Raw genomic sequence first — 20,476 nt, forward strand, 5'->3', positions numbered from 1 at the left:
AGCCTGTTTGACCTGTACATTCAGCGTGACTGAAGGACTTAGGAGAAGGAATAATGGGCATTCATGCTCCCAAGGGTGAGAAGCTGATCCAAGCCCAAGAAAGGAGCGCCTTGGCACTGTCAAATCAAGCAAAGCATTCCCATTCTCCATAAATGCCATTTGAGGGAACAATTAAAAAGAAAGGAATGGCAGGGGAGCAGAAGGCTTCCTGTATATGAGGAACATAAGTGATTATTGGCAGGAGTTGGTGGAAGGAGAGAACTAATTTTTGCTAATTGCAGTGAAAGCCCTATTAATTTTGGAAAAATACTTTTTGGGGGGCATTTTAATGGATAAAGGAACCAAGAAATTTGAACCTGATATATAGATGGTGTTTTATTCTGCTATGACCAGACAAGTATAGTTGTAATAATTAGTGGGGTTTTTATTTCACTATGTGCATTAAGAAACTAGCAATTACTAATTGTTCTTGAATTTTAATACTCATTTTCAAAAGTTAAGAGTTGTCACAGGGTTTTGGCAGGGAATTTTTGTTTGTTTAGCGTTGCTGATAAAGCCCCAAAGATGAAAACAAAGCATCATATTGCCCTACCTTCTAAAAGGTACCACAAGAACTGGGCACTCTGTCCTACTGCATGCACTCGGAAGTGTGGGAGTCGCACAGGCCCCATGACACTTAACCATGCAACAGGGTCAGATCCAGAGGAGAGGGTACCTGTGGTCCTAGGGTGAGGCCCCTGCCTCTCCCCACGGGACTGCGGGACTCAGGTACCAAGAGAATGACTGGAGGTATTAGAGGCATCTGAAATCGCTGGAGCTTGGTGTCTTCAGCCCCAGCAAACCCACAGGCCCACTACCCAGAGTTCTTGCGATAGCTTACCGTGTGCCCCTGAAGAGTGTGTATTCGGTGGTAAGGAGGTGGGGAGGAATCTAACGCAGACAAGTGCCTGTAACTGGAGATTTCTGAAGGGAGGGGTGTGCTGTTGGAATAGCCTCTAGGTGCAGAGTGTGAAGTCCTCTGAGCGTCTGCCTTTGTGTTGTGCCTAGGAAGAAAAGGACAGGACGGCTCTGTCCGATTTCTTTGCCGCCACAGATCACAAGAAAGGATTTCAATAGATCTTGGGTAGAGTGACCAGATATTTATAATTGGTCGGCTAAACCGGGACGTTGAGCTCATTCTCAAGGGGGAGCTAACCAGATGGGAAGCTGGGACTGTGCTTGAGGGACATAGATTTATCGTGTCCCTGAGTTCCCTGTAGGAAAGAAAGCAGAGTGGGCAGGAGGCATAGTGCTGTGTCCCAGGGTCTGTCCCACCAAACTAGGGGGTGACCCACCTGGAGAGGGGTTGGAGCTGAGGACTGAACGAGGCCACCCCTCTAGGAATGAATACAGTGAGCTGGGGTGAAGCTGCACATAGGCCCCAGACCCCTGCGCATCTCCCTGTGAGGAAGCCGCCAGCCTCGGGACCAGCAGGCCTGACACAGCAGATGCGGGCAGGGCATGCGGGCATCTAAGAAGGTATGAATTTAGAGTTTTAAACTGGTCTAGACTGAATTTTAATAACTCTAAGTAAGCACAAAATTGCATTACTCAGGTTAAGGGCTCCTAGAGGATCGGACAGCGGTGTGGTGGAGATGAGAAAGCCTTTTTAAATGGTGACACCACACAGATTAGAACGTTTATACCAATTTTAGACTTAACAGGAAGATCTGGGTGTGCCTTTTGAAGAGGTATCACAGGAAGCCCACTTGCGTCCCCCGATACTGTACGAGCGCTGGGCAGGCAGTGCAGTCCTCCAAGTATTGTGCATCCGAGCACGGCAGGGCTGGAGACTACATTTCCCGAAAGCCTTGGCGGTAACGCACTTCCGCTTCCGGCTTGACGTCTTCCACTGCCGACGCGGGCGCTCCAGGGAGAACGAGGCTCTGGTGCCTTGCGCGCTCAGTTTCGGTCTGCGCAGGCGTGTACGCATCGCTTGGTGTTCGCTCTTTTCTGAGCAAATGCAGAGGAGGCAAGACCTTGGGCGCGCGACTTTTGCGCAGCACCCTGCTTCTGGGGCCAAGCTGCCCTCCTCCCGTAGCCACCACCAAGCACCCCGGCCCCACGGCTAGCACAGCCCAGGCCAGGACCGCTCCCCTCTTCCTGCACTCTGCCCAGTGGCTGGAAACTGCCATCTCCCATCACGAGACCTACTGGACAGTTTGGGGATACGGTGAATCATATGAGGTGGTCTAGGTAAGTGGAGAAACTTAAGATAACAATATCTCCTCTCTCTGGAAAAACAAAACAAAACAAAACAAAACCGTGGCTTAACCTGAGGAGCTGTAGGTTTCTACTCCCCCCGAAACAAGCTCGTAAAAACAGAAACACCATCTCTTCCTCTCTCCTCCTGCCTGCTCCATTCCTAGTGAGAGGAAAGGTCCTGTGCAGGTAGGCTGGAGGGGGAGTAACGAAGTCTTGAGTGAAGGGTTACATTCATGGTAATTGTGGTCTACGTAACTAGGGCCAACTCTTCTATGGAAAATGACGTAAGCTGGATGAAATGTTGAAAAAAGAAAAGCATTCCAAAGAGCTAGCAAGAGAGTGAAGAATTAGGGATTAAACGCTAGGAGAAGCAAGAGACTAAGTAATAATCCTAGTGCTCAAAGCTGCTTTTGCTTGAAGGCATTTGCTGGTGGAAAGAAACCCCTGTGAAACCCAGCTGTGAGGCTGGTAGACTTGCAATATAAGGCGTATAAGTGTAAAAGTCCTGAAAGCTGTGAGCCTAAATAATCACCCCACATTTGAACTGAGACCCCAAGTGAAGACACCCTCAAGAAAATGTTGAACTGGAGATAAGCCCTGGCATAGATGTGCTCCCAAATTCAGGTTGACTTGGAGATGTAGAGATCCTCAGCCTTCAGACTCTATAACATTGATCTAGTGGTGGGCCCCAGTACCTGGCAAAAGCAAACAAAAATGATCCTTAGAGAATGGTGTTATCATTTCATACCTCAGGGTATTCACACATACTTCCTTTTTAAAAAAAAATAACTTCCAGCATATTCTCAAAGATAACCAGATACATAAGGAAGTAAGACATTATGAAAGAGAACATGCAGGAATAATAGACAATAAATACAGACACAAACATTTCATATATTGGAATTATCAGAGAAAGAGTATAAAATAGCAATTCTTAGTATTTTAAAAGAGATAAAAGACAAGGTTGAAAATATCTACAAAAACAAAGCTTAAAAAACTGACAGCAGATTTGAAAAGAAATAGAACTTAAAAAAAGATATAATTTTAAAAACAATAGCTATGTGTTTAACAGCAAATTAAACATAAAAGAAGAGAGAATTAATGAATTGGAATATAAGTGAGAAGAAATTGCCCAGAAACTAGTGTGCAGACAATGAGATGGAAAGTATAGAAGATAAAGTGTAAAACATTAAATCATTGTGTAGGAAACCCAACGTAAATTTAATCAGATTCCCAGAAGGAAAATATAGAGAAAGCTATAAGAAAGACATACCAAGCTATAGATTTAAGAAACCCAACGAAACTCAGAGGATAAATAAAAATAAGTCCACAAAAGATACATCATGGTGAAGGAATAGTATATAAAAGGAAAATAAAATTTTAAAAGCAATTGGGAGAAAAAGATCAATAGACTTCAAGTAGTAACAGCTGACTTTCCAAGAGCATCCCTGGAATTCATATGAATGAGCTATGAAATCTTCATTGTGCTTAAAATATGTGTCAATCTAGAACTCTGTATATAGAAAAGATCTTTCAAGAATGTATCTTTTATACAGCTAAAAACAGGAATTTCATCACGAGCAGACCTTAACTAAAGGAAATTCTATACGCTCTATTTCATACAAAAGGAAAATGATCCCAGGTGGATGGTTAGAGATACAAGAAAGAATAAAGCCCAGAGAAAGTAGTAAAATGTGGATAAATTAAATAATTAATTGTATAAAGTGTTATAAAAAGGTCTTTAAATGTACGGACTTAAAACCCAGGTCAGTGATACTTCCATTGCTAGATATAACAGAGTAGCTTGTAGTAAACTAACGCTCCTGTAGAAATAGCTAGAAGCTGGATAAAATACAAATATATAAGCTTGAAGGCATTGGAGAGCTACCAAGGTAGCTCTGGACTTGAGGATCCAAGATACCAGAGAGAAAGGAAACTCACTGAGGTAAACCGAACATTCTGGGTGCCTCCTCTCCCAGAGGGACAGATGGTCATTCCTAGGGACATCATTCTAAAAGGACTGAAAAACATTTCTAGAACTAGAAAACATCAAAAGCAGCCAAAGAAAAAAGACATTTTACCTTTAAAGAGTAAACATTGGAAGAATGGTAAAAACTAAAACCCCACAGGTATCTAACTAGGTCATGAATAAAACAAAAAATATTTTGTTAATTCAAAAGGTGGAGAAGAACATTCGAGGGGCCCCCTCAGCACCCACAAATGCAGCTGGATTTATGAGACCTGCTCTGGAGTTCTCCCACCCAGTTGAGGAATCACAGTGGGCAATTTGACTCTCTTTTTGAGGGGTCAATGGAGGGGTGAAGGTGCATCCATGACCCTGGCTTAAACCAGAGGACAATGGGCCAGGGTCCCCACCTTCTGCTACTGAGGGAACGAGAGAACCTGATGTCCTTTGAAGCTTGCAAGGAGGTGTGACCTCTGTGTCCTTCATGTTGATGAGTCAGCAGCTGGAGATGCAGGAGCTGTAAAAAGGTGAGGAGTAAAAAGCTGGAGCTGGAATTAATGAATTGGAATATAGGTGAGAAGAAATTGTCCAGAAACTAGTGTGCAGACAATGAGAGGACAGTAGAAAGGGATGGGGAGAGAAAGACAAAGGACAGAGAGAGGGGCAGGAGCCAATAAAGCACCCCCTTCCTGAGAGCTCAAAGGTGCTCAGTTAGGAGGAGTCCCACACAAGCTGCAGGAACCCTTTCCTCCATGCCCACCCATTCCCACCTCCAGCCAGGCCACATCAGCTGTCAGGGACAACGTTTTTGGTCCTTTTCCACTTTTGAGTTTATTTTCTAATTTCACCACATACTTTGATGTTGGAGGGGTGGAGAGGCTAAGGGAGCCTACCCTTAACATTGCCAACCCCATCTGGATGCCTCTAGTTCATACTAGAGGCTATTACCTCAAGGAGCGATGTTGGGTGGGAAAACTGTCCCCATACCAGGCATTCTCCAGGCTCTTCTTGCTGTTATTTCTCAAATACAAGTTGAGGTTGTGGCTAGGGAAATAGACATTTGTTTTTAATTATCACTGAATTAGTAGGAGATTTGGTCATTGTGTAGTACAGTGGTTTTCAAAATTGAACTGGCATGCATCAGAATCTCTTAAAGCACTGTTAAAACACAGACTTTTGTGTCCTAGCCTGCTATTTTTCTGTTTCAGCAGATCTGATCCTAGAGCATTTGCAGTTCTAAAAAGTTCCCAGATGATGCTGACATTTATAGTCCAGGGACCACACTTTTGAGAACCACTGATGTAGATTCTCAAAAATACAGCTACTTTCAAGGAATGCTCTGTTTTGTTTTTTAATCTAACATCCTTATCCAGTTTGTTCAAACTCAGCCATCCTGATCTCCCGGCCCTGGGCGCCGCATTCAGGCCTGTGGCCACCAGGGGGCAGTGACGCACCGCAGAGGGCGCCCGGGAGGCTGCAGAGCTTGCACCAGGCGAGCCTGCTGCCAGCCTTCCTCTCTTCATTTTCCTTCTCTCCTTTAAACGATGCTGGAATTTCTGGAATTTCGCAGCATCGAAATGATGAGATACTGACTCTCCGGACCTCCACCCATGGCTCCTGCACTCAAAGGGTCTTTTAATTTCAAACCAACAGAAACATTTTAAAACTGTGCAATCAACAAACCTTCATATACCTTTCATCTGGATTCACTAATTGTCCTTTTTTTTTTTTAAGTTCTGTTTTTTTTAGGGTGGGCGTGGGGGGTAATTAGGTTTATTTATTTATTTTTAGAGGAGGTGCTGGGGATTGAACCCAGGTCCTCATGCATACTAAGCATGCGCTCTACCATTTGAGCTATACCTTCCCCCTGGATTCACTAATTGTCAGTACACTTTGCCAGATTATGTTTACACTTATTTTATTTTTATTTTTATTTTCACTTAACCATTTGAGAGCACTTGCAGATATCCTAACACTTTATCCCTAAATACTTCAGCTTGCCTCTCCTAAGAACAAGGACATTCTCCCCTGCAGCCACAATGCCATTATGACATCTAAGACACTCAACACTGATGTATTTAAATACAGTTTAATTATATACTATTCCATATTTAAATTTCCCCAGTTGTTCTTGTTCTTTCCTGTACAGCTGTAGATTTGTTTGTGATCCAGGACCTGATCGATGTTTACTTCATTTTTTCTTTCATGACATTTTTGAAGAGTCTGGGCAAGTTGTCTTGTAGAAGTTTCCAAAACCTGAATTTGTCCTATTCTTCATGATTAAATTCAAGAAAGTCACTTTTGGTTAAATACTGCATAGGTCATGTTATCTATTTCCTATTACACCGTATCAGGGGGCCCATCGCATAGGCTTGTACTCTGTTGGTGACACTAAATTTGATCACTGGGCTCCATGTGACATGACAGTCTTCTGTCCTTCCCTTTCTCTCCCCACTGAAAAACAATCTGATCAAGACATTACAGGAAGCAACCAGATAAATCCAGTATGTAAGACAAATAGCCCAGTTTCTCCAAGAAATCTGTGGTATGGGTGGAGGGAGAAGAAAGACTGTTTTAGAATAAAAGAGATTTAAAAGACATAAGGGCCAAATCCATTGGATAGTCCTTGTTTGAATCTTGACTTGAATAAACTAATTGTAAAAAGGCACTTTTGAGACAGTTGGGGAAATTTTAATGTGGACTGAGTATTAGATAATACTAAAAAAACTACTGATAATTTTGTTGGGTGTGATAATGGCATGATTATTATTTTAAAACATTTTATTATGTTAATAAATTGTAATATATTAAATGCAATGGAACATTATACAGCAGTGGAAAAGAATGAATTAGAGCCTCAGAGCACACTGGAAAAATCTCAGAAATAACATGTTGAGTAAAAAAAGCAAATAGTTTATATAATATATGATAGATTTGCTTTTTTCTCTTTATTGTTGTAAAATACACATAACACAATATTTACCATCTTAGCCATTTTTAAGTCTTTAGTTGAGTGGTATTAAATGTATTCATATTGTGTGCAGCCATCACCATCTTTCATCCCTATAACACCAGGCAATCACCTATACTTTCTGTTTTTATGATTTTGACTATTCTAAATGTTTCATATAAGTGGAATCATATAGTATTTATCTTTCTGTGACTGGCTTATTTCAGTTAGCATAATATCTTCAAGTTTCATCTATGTTGTAGCATAGGATTTCCTTCCTTTTTAAGGTCGAGTAATACTCCATGGTATGCATATGCTGCATTTTACTAATCCATTCATCAGTCAGACACTTGGGTTGCTTCCATGTTTTAGCTGTTTGTGAATAGTGCTGCTGTGGACATGGTTTCACAAGTATCTCTTCGAGTCCTTGCTTTCAGTTCTTTGGAGTGCATTCCCAGGAGTGGAATTGCTGGGTCCTACGTTTAGTCAATTTTTAAGTTTTTGAGGAACCGCTATACTACTTTCCACAGCTGCTGTACCATTTTACATTCCTACCAACAGTGCACATGGGTTCCAGTTTCTCTGCATCCTCACCAACACTTCTTGTCTTCTATTCTTTTGATAGTAGCCATCCTAATGGGTGTGATATGGTATCTTGTTGTAGTTTTGATTTGCATTTCCTTAATGATCGGTGATGTTGAGTATATTTTCATGTGCTATTTGCAATTAGTATCTCTTCTTTGGAAAAATGTCTCTTCGAGTTCTTTTGTCCATTTTTGAATCAGGTTGGTTTTGTTGTTGAATTTTAGGAGTTCTCTATATATTCTGAATATTAATCCTTTACCAGATAGATATATCTGAATCCTGAAAGTGGTGCCAGGGATTGTTTACGTGCATATAGAGTAAAAATATAAAGTCATGTATAGGAATGATCAACATTATATTCAGTGGATAATGTTTGGGGCAGAGGGTTGGAATAGCAGGAGGTACATAGGAAACTTCAACCATAGCTGTTGAGTTTTATTTATTAGAGTGGGTCGTGGTTAAATGGGTATTCATTATGTTATTTTTCCTTTTTGTGTGTGCATATGAGATTATTTCACAAAATTTTAAAAAACAAAATAATTTCTTAAAGAAAAAAAGCTTTATTGAGCAACTACTAGGTTCAAAAAGATTATGCATCATCTACTTTCATCCTCACCTCATCCCTCTAATCACCTGCTGCCACTCTGCCCTCTGTACATTCCACTCCAGCCACACTGACCTGCCAGCTGCCTTTTTGAAAGGCTGGGCACGGTCCTGCCACAAGACCTTTACACTTGCTGATCCCTCTACCTGGAATATGCTTCCCCACGAAGAGTGTGATCTCCCTCCCTCCCCTCCTTCAAGTGTTTGTTCAAAAGCACCTTTTCAGCAAAGCCCTCCTTGACTAGCCAGTCTCCCTTACCCTGCCCTACTTTTTCCCACAGCATTTGTCACCTTCTGACATAGCATATGACTTACTGACTTATTATGTGTGCTATCTGCCTCCCCCAGGAGTATGTAAACTTCCTAAGAGCAGGGATTTCTCTCTGCTTTATTCACTATTGTGTTTCTAGCACCTCAAACAACTCGGCACATAGTTAATACATGTTTGCTGAACAAATGAATGAATCTACTTGTTACCTATTACTGCATTACAGATTGCCCCAAAACTTAACACTGTAAACCACAAACATTTATTCTCTCACCTGCTCTCAGAGGTTCAGGATTCCAGCAGCTGCTTGGCTGGGTGGTTCAAGCTCAGGTTCCCCACGTGGCTGCAGTTAAGCTGTTGGCCAGAGCTGTAGCCATCTCAAGGCTTGGCTGGGGCTGTGAATCCTCTTCCAATCTCCCAAACATTGTTGGCAGACCTCAGCTCTTCAGTGGCTATTCGCCGGTAGCTTCAGTTCCTAGTCACATGGGCCTCTGCACAGGGCTGCCTTATGTCATGACAGCTGGATTCCCCCAAAGTGATAAGAAAGAGGAAAGAAAGAAGGAAAGAAAAAAGAGAAAGAAGTGAGGGAACAAAAACACTCAAGACAAAAGCCACAGTCTTTTATTACCTAATTGCAAAAATGATGTACCATCTGGGCAGACAAAATTATGGCCCTCGAAAGAGGTGTATGTCTTAATCCCTAGAATCTGTGTTAACCTTACAAGACCAAGGCAGATGTGAGTAAGTTAAGGATTTTGAGATGGGGGATGTTATCCTGTGTTTTCCACATAAGCCCAATGAAATTACAGGGTCCTTAAAAAGGAAAGAGGGAAGCAGGACTGTAGGTGACAAAAAAGGAGAGGTGACAGTGGAAACAGAGGTTGGAGTGATGCACTTTGAAGTTATGAGGAGGGGACCATGAGCTGTGGGATGCAGGTGTCCTCAGGAAGCCAGAAAAGACAAGGAAACAGATTCTCCCCTGGAGTCTCCAAAAGAAAGAGAGCCCTGCCAACACCATGATTTGCCCAACGAGACCCATTTAGATGTCTGACCTCCAGGACTGCAATATATTGAATAGATCTGTGCTGTTTTAAGCCACTAGGTTTCTGGTGATTTGTTACAGCTGGAAGAGGAAACAGTTACACCATCACTTCTGCCACAATACATTGATTAAAAGTGAGTCAGCCCACATTCATGGGATGCGAATACCAGGGTGCACAATTCTTGGGGGCACTTTAGAGGCTGCCTACCACAATGAATGAATTATTGTTAACTCTACTTTATAGATAGGTAAACTGAAGCTCAGAAGCCATATAGCTGATAATGGAGTCAGTTCCACCTGACAATCAGAATAAAGCCCCAAATCTTTTGACAAATAGCTACAAGGACCTATCTGATCTGGGCCCTGCTTGCTGCCCTAATCACCACAAACACAAGTTTATTCCTACCTCAGGGCCTTTATACCTGCTGTTTATTCTCCAGAACTGCTCTTCACTGGTCTGGCTCCTACTTACCCTTCAGGTCTCGGTTCAAATACAAGACTTCCCTGATAACATAACTTTTCTCTCTTTAACCTATTTTAATTTATATGTCACATTTTTTTGTTTACTGTCTAATGTCTGTTTCCACTACTCCTATCCCTCATGAGGGCAGGGGCTTCACCTATTTTGTTCAATGCTCTACCCCCAGTACTGGCACATAGGAGATGTTCAATAAGTATTTGCTGAAGAAATGAATAAGTGATTGAATGACTTTACAGGGAGGTAAAGCAGTTAAAAACAGTCTATTCAACTCACTTCTCTGGGCATCTTGAAATAACAGTTCTTGCATGGTGAGCTTATGAAGATTAAAAGAAATCAAAGAAATCACAAGGCTGAGAGCCAGAGGATGTATTTTTATTTTTTTTTAACTTTTTTTATTGAGTTATAGTCATTTTACAATGTTGTGTCAAATTCCAGTGTAGAGCACAATTTTTTAGTTATACATGAACATACATATATTCATTGTCACATTTCAGAGGATGTATTTTTAAAGAAATGAGAGTTTTGATTCTCCTACCACCAACAGGCTAGACCTGGGGGTGTGCACAGGGCTCTGTGCTCTGAGAGCCCTTTATCTCCAGAGAAGGAAGAACCCCGGCAGGATGGGTGAGCAATCTTCCAGCACCACTATTTCAGTAATAACTAGGTCTTTTCCTCCCAAGCTTGTTTTGCTTGTCCCCACACCCCTTCCCGTAGGCAAAAATCTTCTCTACTTAGCCAGGAACTGAAGCTCTCTGAAGACCTTGCAGGTCAACCATAAATTGAATGAGGCGTGTCAGCCAGAGAGAGCAGGATTTGATTAGGGAGACTGGGTTCTTGTGATCTTGGACAAGGAAACTGTTTTCTCAGTCTCTTTCCCTTTGTTGGGGGGGATGGGGTGGGATCTTAAGTAAAGAGAGTTGAATTAATCATCTCAATTCACAGCCCACTCTCATAGTTGGTTTATGTAAGACTTTTCCCTGGGTTTATTAATTCACTCATTCATTCATTTCTTTTTATCTATTTCCTCCACTCCTATTACCCTCCTCCCTGACTCTGTTCAATAAGTACCTTTGAGTTTGTATGTTACTTTGACAAATGTGTGGTGTTGTTTCATGTGAATGTGAATTTAATTTTTTAATTAAAAGAGATCCTGCTATAGATCACGTTCTGTTTCTTACTGTAGTAGCCAGCCTCCAAGATGGCTCCCAGTGGATCTCCTGGTATTCACATCTTTGAGCAGTCCCCTCTTGCATTGAATGAGCTGACACTACTCAACAAATAGGATATTGCAAGGATAAGAATGTGCGAATTCCAAAGCTAGCTGATAAAAGACATTGCAACATCCTCTTTGCAGTCTCATGGATCACTCACCCTAGGGGAAGTTAGCTGCCATGTTGTGAGGACACTCAAGCAGCCCTATGGAGTGGTCTAAGAGGAACTGAGGCCTCCTGTCAACAATTAGTACTAACTGCAAGCTGTGTAAGTGAACCATTTTGAATGTTTCTCCTGCCCGAGTCAAACCTTCAGATGACTACAGCCCTAGCAACATCTTAACTGCAACCTCAGGACAGATCCCAAGCCAGAACCTCTTTGTCAAGCCATTCTTGAATTCCTGACACACAGGAGCGGTGTGAGAGAATAAATGTTTATCTGATTTTCATGTGTCATAACATATTCTCTCCCCCCCCACCATTTAAAAATGTAAAAATCATTCTCAGCTCATGAGCCAAGCTGTTAAAAAAAACAGGTGACATGTCAGATTTGGTCCACAGGTTTTGTTTGTTGACTTTGGTCTGTTTCATTGTTTTGAAAGCTGCTTAATTATTCCATAGTGTACTTTCACCATATTTTGCATATCTGTTTCCAGTGAGGGGCATTCAGTTTATCTCCTGCTCCCAGGTACCCCAGACAACAGCTACAGTGAACATCCTGGGCTGTGTGGGAGGGTCCGTGGGATGTTTGCCTAGGAGTGGGATTGCTGGGTTTCAGGGTCTTGGTCTATACTCAGCACTGGTGCATGAGAGCCCCATTTCCCCACACCCTACTGACACTTGGTGCTAACCAGCTTTCTGATGTTTGCTAGTCTGTGAAGTGGTATCTCCTCATTGTTTGACTTGCATTTCCCTGATAACTAGTAAGTTTGAACACCTCTTTTGCATACTAGCACACATTTAGATTTCCCCTCTAAATGGCCTATTCATGTTCTTCATCCATTTTTCTGTTAGATATTTCTGACTTTTCTTCCTGGGAAGACTTCCCCCTCCTGGGCCTAAGTTTCCCCATGTGCACCACTTACCTACAGGGCTCTCCTGAGATACCATCCTTGTTTCTGAAATCCCTCCAGCCATGTTTCACATAATGAGAACGTGGCCTGGGGTTGCATTTTTACATGTATTATCTCATTTAAGAAATCCAGGTTTTGTTTGGGGATTATAACTGAGACTTGGGGTTCAGAGAGGTTGGTGACCAGTCCAGGGCCACCCAGGGAATCATAGGTCTGAGCAGATGCCTAAACTGAGTTCCTTTAGGAAGAGCTTGGATAGCAAAATCAGAATAAGACAGCAAATAGTACTTCTCCTAGGTCAAGTTGGAAATGATATTTCTAGATGATAAGAGGAGACAAGGCATTGGAGAGCACGGGGACTTTTCCAAGTTGGTGAAAGTGAGACTAGTTGTAAACTTTCCTGAGGTGCAGGTTGACAGTTACGTGCCGGAGGCCCTAAGCACCTGCATACCCTTTGACTCGGCAAATTCCCTAGGAATTTTTCTTGTAGCAGTAATTGGTCAAAGACAAGGAGAAAAGAGTTTGGGAGGTGGGGAATCACACCCAAATGTCCCACTTCAGGGGCTGGAATACTACATGTGCTATGTTAAGATGTTCTATAGAAGGATTTCTAAGGCTATGTATGGAAAGATGTTAATAATTCAGTTAAGAGGAGGGGAGAGATCCATGTTATAAAATGGTGGATATGGAATGATCTCTCTTTTTTTTTTAAATTGAAGGATATAGTCAGTTTACAGTGTTGTGTCAATATCTGGTGTACAGCATAATGCTTCAGTCATACATTTACATATATTCCTTTTCATACTCTTTTTCACCATAAGTTACTACAAGATACTGAATAGTTCCTTGTGCTGTACAGTAGAAACTTGTTGTTTATCTATTTTATATATAATAGTATCTGCAAATCTCGAACTCCCAATTTATCCCTTCCCACTCCCTTCCCCCACTGGTAACCATAAGTTTGTCTTCTATGTCTGTGAGTCTGTTTCTGTTTTGTAAATAAGTTCATTTGTGGAATGATCTCTTTTTTGTAGGAAAAAATATATATGAAAGAAAACATTGGGAAAATGCAGCGATGTATTGCGTGCTTACTACAGGCCATGCACTGTTTGTAGTGCTTCTTATGGCCTCATTTAATTGTCACACAACTCTTTGAGTAGGTGCCATTATAATTGCCACATTACAGGTGAAGAAACTGAGTTTTGGAGAGGTGAAATGAGCTGCTGGAGGTCCCATAGGTGGTTAAGTGATGAAGCCAGGATTTGAACCCAGGCAGCTGGCTCCAAAACCACCCAGAATTGTCCCCGTGGTCACCTCCATGTTCATATCCAAGGAGTGAGACCAAGGTGATCCTTTATCTGTATTTTCTGATTTTTCTACTATTAATATTTTAAAAACAGGATACTCTATCCAAGCCCTCTTGTAGAGGTTGGTGCCTTTGAAGATATGAAAGTAGAAGGAAGTTGTAGGGGGAGGCATTGTGTGGAAAAAAATCAGGAATGGGATGCAGCTGGGCTCACCTCAGACCCTACCCTAGCCCCAAACCCTCTCTCTCTTCATTCTCAAAAATATTGAGGAAATCAAAGGTCAGATATCAGCTGTGTGACCTTAGACCCGTTTCTCACCCTTTCGGAGCCCTCTTCCAGATATGTCCTGTGGACTGAATTTATGGAGAAGCCGCCCTGTCCTTCTCCCTCCTCCCTCCCTCCCTGCACCCTGAGTAAGATGTGGGCAGGGACAGCCTTGCTCAGTGGTTCTGGGAAGGGAAGGAGCGAAGAGGACAGGGAGGAGCACCGGGCGGAGAGGAGGAAGCTGGCATTGGGAATGGCTGGGTGGAGGCACAGCAGGGAAGAACAGGTCTAGAGAGGGACAGGTCTAGGGAGAGGTCCCCTCCTGTCATCTCCTCTCCCCTGGGGCTTTTTGAGGAGTGGCTTGCCTGGTCTCTTAACGTAATTCTGAGAAAGCCAGTGCTGCAGTGAGCACTGGACAGGGAGTCTGAAGACCCGGGTTCCTCTTACACCTCACCACTGGTTACCTGTGTCCTCGAGCAAGTCAGTCCTTTCTCTGAGCCTTGGCTTTCTCAGCCATTAAAGGGGGTAATTGTGACAAAGGGCGGCTGGTTGTGACAACATGAGGAACGGTGCTTTGTGGTAAAGAGGTGGCTGGTTGTGACAACACAAGGAAAGGTGCTTTATGAGAAACTAAACAGCTGTGTGCCATGTCAGGGGCCAGCAAACTATGGCACCCCTCCTGCGGTTCCTTTTTTACAGCTTTATTGAAATATAATTCAGATGCCACACAACTCACCCACTGAAAGTGTACACTTCAGTGGATTTTAGTATATTCACAGAGCTGTGCAACAGTCATGATCAATTTTGGAATGTTTTCATCATGCTCCAGAGAACCCTTTAGTCATCATCCCCCAGTCCCTTCAGCCCCTCGGCCCCAGGTAACAACTCCTCTGCTTTTTGTCTCCATAGACATTTCACATCCGTGGAATCATACAATGTGCCATCTTTGTCTGGCTTCCTTCACTTAGCGTGTTTTCATGGCTCATCCATATTGTAGCATATATGAAGTTTTCATCCCTTTTTATGGCTGAACAATATTCCCTTGAATGGATGTACCATATTTTGTTTATCCATTCATCAGTTGATGGATATTTATGTTTTTCTCCTACTTTTTGGCTGTTTTGAATAGTTGTATACTTTGATGTACACATGTTGTGTGGACTTACGTTTTTATGTCTTTTAGGTATATGCTGAGAAGTGGAATTGCTGGGTCAAATAGTTATTATGTTTAACATTTTGAGGCAACACCTGTTTTTATATAGTCCAGTTTTATATAGTTTTTATATAGCTAAGAATGGTTTTTATGTTCTTAAGTGGTATGGCAAAAATCAAAAGAAGAATATTTTATAACACTTGAAAATTACACAGAAGTCAAATTTTAGTGTCCACACGGAAAGTGTCCCTGGACAGCTGCATTCATTCATTTATGTATTGTCTCTGCTGCTTTCACACTACAATGGCAGAGTTGACTAGTGTGATAGAGACTATTTGGCCTGCAAAGCCTGAAATATCTACCATCTGGTCTCTTATGTGAAATGTTTGCTGACTTCTGAACTCTCTGTTGGTGTTACTATTATTAATTATTGTTTGATGGAAGCAGCTTAAGTACGTGCTGCCTTGATGGGAACAGGACTCAGATCGCCAGCCTCTCTCTGCCAGGTCCTGGCCTACGAGCAAAAAGGGTGAGAGTTCACATCTGGTCCCATTTTCTGGATTGAGAGACTGCATCCTGCAGGAGGGGCTTGGGCTTGTAAGAGCTGAGGGGGAGATGAGGGCCTTTCTTTTACTCCTGGGCAGCCTCCTATCCTCCAGATGAGAAGAGCCAGCCATGAGTGATTCATTGCTAGTGTTTGCAGAGCACACCATCTCATCAGAGCACTTTGATCATCATTAATTAGTCAGAATCTGGCTCCAGTTGTCACCTCATAAAATAAAAACAGAAGTGGCTCTGATGTCTCCATCCCTAAAACCAGAAGTTTCCATCTCCATTCCAAGGCTTTGTACCTGTAGAGTCCTTCTCTCTGCCCATCACCCCATCACCTCTCAAAGCCCTAACACCGACTGTTTTGGCCTGATAGTCAAGTTTCCTGAAGGAAGGAGGGCAGGCCCAGGGTTGGAGCCCAGCCCTCAAGCTGGGTGTCTTGTGAGAAGTCACGTCCTGCCTCTGCCCCTTAGTGTCTTCGTCAGGAAGACATGAGTAAAGATCCCTCTCTATGGGCTTGTTTGTATTTGTACAAGTGTTCTGGAAGAAGCCCTCATACAGTGCTGGTGAGGAACTCTCCCAGTTCCTCTAATGATTAAATATAGAATTACCATATGACCTAGTAATTCCATTCCCACGTGTATACTCAAGAGAAATGAAAACATTTGTCCACAGAAAACCTTATACACAAATGTTCATAGCAGCATTATTCAAAGTAGCCAAAGAATAGAAACAACCCAAGTGTCCATCAACTGATGAATGAATAGATAAAATGTGGCAAACTATATAATGAAATATTATTTGGCCATAAAAAGGAGTGAAGTACTGACACATGCTACACAATGGATGAAAACATTATGTTAAATGAGAGAAGACAGACACAAAAGGCTGCATATTTTACGACTGCATTGATGTGAAACGTCCAGAATAGGCAACTCCATAGAGACAGAAAGTAGGTGAGTGGTTGCCAGGGGTTGGAGGGAGGTAGGGTGGAGAGTGACTGTAAATGGACACAAGGTTTCTTTTTGGGGTGTTGGAAATGTCCTAAATTGAACATGGTGATGGTTACACAACTCTGTGAATATATTAAAAACCATTGCTTAAAGTGGATGAATTTTATGGTAGGTAAATTATACCCCAATAAAGCTATTTTTTAGAAGTGCTCTGAAAACTATAAAGCGATGAGCAAAGTGGACTTACATGCATAATGGATAACCTGTCGTCATGGATGGAGCCGAGTGTTCTGACCAGTCTGTTTAGGGTAGTTCCTAAGACTTTTGAAATCGGAGACACCTGGATATCTTGCTATACTTGATCTCAGGAGAGTCTTTTAACTCTCTGAGCCTCAGTTTGCCCATCTGTGAAACTAGGACAACGATCTCTGTCTCTTAGGATTGCTGTGACAGTTGAATGACTATTGTAGGAACGTGCTGAGCTTGGTACTTGGCACCTAGGTGATGCTTAGTAAATGATGATGACTCTTTCCACATGGAGTTACCTGACTCCTCCCAAACAGCCCAAGGAGCAAGTCCATGCTCTTCCACTTTCCTCAGAATCTACTGTTTCCAAATCTTGCCTAATCATAAGAATAACCTAGAGCATCTGTTAAAAATACAGATCCCAGGGCCCCACTTCAGACCCACTGATGAGAGTCTGTATATTTTTTTAAACTGTCCAAGTGAGTCCCAGAATCAGACAAGTTCAGGAATAGGGCTGGTCCACCTTGGAAGCATTTTGCTTCTTATTTATACCCTTTCCCACAAACCCTTATTTTCCGTTGTTTGCTGTTTCACCCTGACCATCCTTCACCAAAGATCCCTCTGTTTAAGATCTCATGCTCTTGACTTCAGTAAAAACACCCAGCACTTGGGAGTTTATAATTTCCTCATACTTTAATTCAAGGCAAAGGTTGATAACAATAATAATAACAGCAATAGCAAACCTACATATGCTTGACCCTTTGTGTGGATTTCCCAGGCACCTTTATGTCCTCACAGCAGCCTTATGAGTGGGTTTAAACAAGTTAAATAACTTATCCAAGGCTTTTAGGAAAGTAAGTGGTAGAATCAGAATTGAAACCCAGTTTTGCATGACCCCAAAACCAGCCTAATAACGTTACACTAAAATATTCAGTGGCTATTCCAATTCTTCATATGAGGAAATAGGGCCTCAGAGACATCAAGAGACTTTTCAGAGACACACAGCAGCCCCTTAACTAACAAACCAAGGCTGGGACCCAAGTTTTTATACCTTCCAGTCTGGGACTTTTTCACCTCATCATACTGTGACATAAATCCTACTCAGTAACTTTATCAGCAGATGTCATACAAAAATAAAAAATTGAATGCCTTTTAGGGTCAACTTAATATGTTCTTTTTTACTTGTAGGAAATACCTGGTGATAGTTGTTAACAGTTATTGAGCATTTTCTCTGTGCCAAGCATTGTTTTAAGTGCTATTTTGTATTAACACATTTAGATCCTTATAACAATAGAAGTGACATGGGTACCATTATCGTTGTCATCTCATCACCCCCACTTTACAGAAGGGGAAACTGAGGCATCGAGCCCTGAAGCAGTTTGCCTGAGGTCACATAGCTAATGACTATTAGATCCAGGATTCAGACCCAGGTAGGGTAGCTTTGAGGCCTGTGCTTTAACCACTGCCTTGTGCTGCTTCTCACTTGAGAGATGTTCATGCAGGATGGTTTATAACACAGAAAAATGGAAAACAAGCTACATGCCCCACAGCAGGGCAGATAATTTATGATTTACTTTTTGGATGAAATACTCTGAAGCCATTAAATACGATGCTAGGGAAGAACTTTCAATGACACTTCAATAGAAAAGCATTCATGACTTTTTAAGTGATAAAACCAGGCTCAAAAATAGTATTACTTATTCACTGTACAAATCCATTTATATAAAGCAAAAAATTAGGCAAAACTAATCTCTGTTTTAAAAGTTGAGGTGGGGAGGTATAGCTCAAGTGGTAGAGCACATGCTTAGCATGCATGAGGTCCTGGATTTGATCCCGGTACCTCCTCTAAAAATAATAAATAAATAAATAGACCTAATTACCTCCCCCCCCCATACACACAGATAAATTAAAAAAAATTTTTAAAGTTAAATTAGTGGTTACCCTTGGGTGGGGGTGTTCGGGACTGGCAGAGGTCACAAGGATGCTTCTGGGGCAGGTCCTGTTTTGTCCCTTATTCTGGGTGTTGGCATCACGTGTGTTGCCAACTTAGGATCTGTTCACTTTTCTGTATTTGTGTTATACTTCAGTGAAAAGTTTGAAAACACAGCAGTAGTGTATGATCCTAATTTAAAAAAAAATATGTACATATACATTTGCATAGAAAAAGAATAGAAAGAACCTAAATCAAGGGACATTTTATAAAGTAACTGATCTATATCATAAAAAATGTCAAGGTCAAGAAAGAAAGCAACAAGGATATACTGTATAGCACAGGGAGTTAGACCCATTATCTTGCAATAGGCTGTAATGGAATATAATCTGCAAAAATACTGAACTGCCATGTTGTACACGTGAAACTAACACAATATTGCAAATCAACTATACTTCAATAAAAAAAAGAAAGAAAAACAAAGACTGAGACAATCCTCAGGGGCTTAAGTGATATGACAGCTACAAGCAATGCAGGATCCTGCTTTAGATCCTGGACTGGGAAAAAAAATTCTACACACACACACACACACACAGCTGACTGATTAATTTAAATCTGGACTATTAGATAATAGTATTGTTACAATATTAAATAGCCTGAGTTTGCTAATTGTACTGTGGTTGTGGATGCGAATGCCTTTGTTCTTAGGAAATATGCACTGAAGTATTTAGGGATTAAAGAGCATGGTGTCTGCAATTTAATCTCAAATTGTTCTGGCAAATGGATGAACACATATAAATAATTATATGAAGGGAGAAAATGAGAAAGCAAATGGTAAACAACTGGTTAATGTAGATAAAGGGTTCTGGAAGTGTCTTGTACTATTCTTTCAAACTTTCTATAATTTTTGAAATTACAATTGTCCCCTGGTATCCACAGGGGATTGGTGCTGGTACCCCCGCTACAGATACCAAAATCTGCAGATGCTCAAGTCCCGCTTATGAAATCGCGTAGTATTTGCATCTGACTATGCATATCCTCCAGTATACTTTAAGTCATTTCTAGATTAGTTATAATGCCTGATACAATGTAAATACCATGTAAATAATTGCTTAATGCATGGCAAATTCAAGTTTTGCTTTCGGAACTTTCTGAAATTTTTTTCAAATATTCTCAATCTGTAGTAGGTTGAATCGCTGGATGAGGAACCCATGGATGTGGAGAGGTGACTGCATATCAAAATTACAAATTATAAAAAAAAGGTGGAGTGGGTGGGGGTATAGCTCAGTGGTAGAGTACATACTTAGCATGCAGAAGGTCCCAGGTTGAGTCCCAGTACCTCCATTAAAAAAAAGGGAAGAAAAAAGAAGTTACAAAATGAAAACGCAATACCATTTGAAAAAAACAAAAGGCAGCAAGGGGAAGACAGCCACAACTTTAACTCTTCTGGGAATAGTGCTAAAAATAAAATTGGAGAAAGACAAGTACTAATTTTTCAAATAGCCTTTTAGAAAGTAATAAAATTGTGGTATACTTTCCAGAGAGTGAAAGAAGTTGAAAGGAAATATACCAAGCGTCAGCTATGCCCCGCTGGTGATGTGCAAGACCTCTGGCACTAGGTAGCTTGGATTTGAATCTAGACTCTGCTACT

The 20,476-nt window shown here is 41.6% G+C and overlaps 1 protein-coding gene and 1 long non-coding RNA gene across 2 annotated transcripts in view; one reads left to right on the top strand and one right to left on the bottom strand.

The window, feature by feature from the left end:
- The first annotated feature begins 2,094 nt into the window (after positions 1 to 2,094).
- CDH3 (cadherin 3) overlaps positions 2,095 to 20,476 on the top strand; it is an 86,926-nt gene continuing 68,544 nt past the window's right edge. The window contains exon 1 of the mRNA XM_032486616.1: positions 2,095 to 2,235. The gene's annotated coding sequence lies outside the window, so the exon portion shown is untranslated. The remainder of the gene's footprint in view (positions 2,236 to 20,476) is intronic.
- Positions 4,439 to 9,821, bottom strand: LOC116665788. Its single transcript, XR_004322474.1, has 3 exons — positions 8,891 to 9,821; positions 5,159 to 5,254; positions 4,439 to 4,727 (listed from the first exon to the last, which is right to left on the bottom strand). It is a non-coding gene; the product is annotated as an uncharacterized LOC116665788 (long non-coding RNA).

This window comes from Camelus ferus, chromosome 9, assembly GCF_009834535.1.
Source record: "Camelus ferus isolate YT-003-E chromosome 9, BCGSAC_Cfer_1.0, whole genome shotgun sequence".
Classification (NCBI taxonomy): domain Eukaryota; kingdom Metazoa; phylum Chordata; class Mammalia; order Artiodactyla; family Camelidae; genus Camelus; species Camelus ferus.